This window comes from Mchenga conophoros, linkage group LG3 (genome assembly GCF_057382185.1).
Source record: "Mchenga conophoros isolate Kocher_MC1m ecotype Shallow Benthic linkage group LG3, M_conophoros_male_GT1.1, whole genome shotgun sequence".
NCBI classification, from domain to species: domain Eukaryota; kingdom Metazoa; phylum Chordata; class Actinopteri; order Cichliformes; family Cichlidae; genus Mchenga; species Mchenga conophoros.
In genome coordinates, this window is record NC_140528.1 from 65,655,282 (window position 1) to 65,657,088 (window position 1,807).

At 34.9% G+C, this 1,807-nt stretch overlaps 1 long non-coding RNA gene across 1 annotated transcript; it reads right to left on the reverse strand.

The window, feature by feature from the left end:
* Window positions 1-231: 231 nt before the first annotated feature.
* Window positions 232-1,310, reverse strand: LOC146580157 (uncharacterized). Its single transcript, XR_014891229.1, has 3 exons — window positions 1,273-1,310; window positions 1,131-1,197; window positions 232-607 (listed from the first exon to the last, which is right to left on the reverse strand). It is a non-coding gene; the product is annotated as an uncharacterized LOC146580157 (long non-coding RNA).
* Between the last annotated feature and the right edge of the window lie 497 nt (window positions 1,311-1,807).

A 1,807-nucleotide genomic window follows, 5' to 3' on the forward strand; every position in this document is an offset into this window, starting at 1 on the left:
GTCTAAATTCTTGCTGTCACGATGACAATTTCAATAAAGAAAGTATAAGAGAAATATAAACACAAACAATTATATTTTTAGAAGATTTCACAAAACAGATGTTTAGTACACAGAGACAAAATGAGAGATGGATGTGTAACACCTGCTTAGTATAGTAGGGTTAAACTTATAGACTAGATTCAAGAGGAGTAAAATAAATTTGAGAGAATTGAGTGTTGAACAGCCGGCAGATTTATTACAATGTTACAGTGGTACAATAACCCAATGTAAACAGCATAGAAAATTAACAGAAGATCAACAGAGAAGAGCGCTCTTTTGAAAATAACAACAAAATAAAATAAAATAAGTAGTCTCTTTAGACCTGACTCCTGATGAGCAGGATATTGGGAGTTCAATAGTTTCGCAGAGAAACAATCCGTATGAAGTAAGCAGTTTTTGCTCTTGCTTATCTGAAATCCTGCGATTCGAAGTAATTCAGACTGTAGCTCTACTCCTGCATCCAGAACAGCTGGCCACACTGCTTTTGGATTCACCAAGAGTTTTCACAGGGTCTGGCTCGCCATCCATATCCAGAACGACTTCAGATCCAGGATCACAAAAAACCTGTCTGCACATACAGTACAGAGCAATAAACAAAATAGTTCTTAACAGTTTTTCTAAATAAAATGAGCTCTCATAAAGTTTTAAAAATCAAGTACACTGTTGTTTTAACACCGTTCTGTTTCTATGAATTCCATTTGTATTGCTTTACAGCATTACAATCAATTGTATTTATATACTCCCTTTTAAGGCATATGTAATCACATCATGAAATGTTTGTAACGTAAGTAGTTTTAAATAACTTATTTACATGTATTAACTTATAACTGAAATGAAAAAGTGCAGAAAAAGCACTGGACAACATTTATGGCTAAAAGAAAAGTGCATCCTGCATTAGTTTTGCGCATTTGTGAAGATGCCCAATCAAATAGACAATAAAATAAAATACGACATTCCATTTCACACAGAATTCAAGTACTCTGACTGGTTTTAGCTTTTTTAGACAATACAGAATTCACACTGTTGCAGTGTTTACCACATGTAAAATTAGCATAAGTTTTCCTGCTAACTTATCATCTCTAGTAACTCACCGGAATTCCCAAGAAACAAATACACGCTCTGCCTGGTTTTGGTCAAGAGTAAAACACATAAAGGCCTCTGAAAAGTACATAACTTTAAGTTAGAGACTGTTGAAAATACTTTATAACACTTATTTTATACCGAAAGACTCACTGTGTAGCTTGTTAATTGCTCTCGGGTGTCTTGCTCCATTTTGCCTAGCTTAATGCAGCAACGTGCTTTTGTTGCATTCACTGAACTACGGAAAATCAAAGTGTGTTCAAAGGGTGTCGGAAATAATAATACAAGGTAAAAAACAAGAAAATACTAGTAACCATGTCTATAGGGGTTATAGATGGAAAGTAAAGGAAGGCGTGTCACTCGTGTCACTTACGAAAGAAGCTCAAATCAAAGAAAATGATAATGTTTGCATTATTCCATCTTCCATAAAGGTATAGATGTCTGTCTAGGGGCCACCACACCATCGGAGCAAGGTCCAATACCCACCTGTCTTTCCCGCAGATTCACTAGCAGTGTTAGGGCAAGTTACTTTGAAAAAGTAATTAAGTATAGTTACTAGTTACTTCTTCAAAAAAGTAACTGAGTTAGCAACTGAGTTACAAGATTCTAAAAGTAATTAATTACTTGAAAAGTAACTATTGCGTTACTTAAGAAAAAATGTTTAACCCTCTGGGGTCCAGGGTATAAT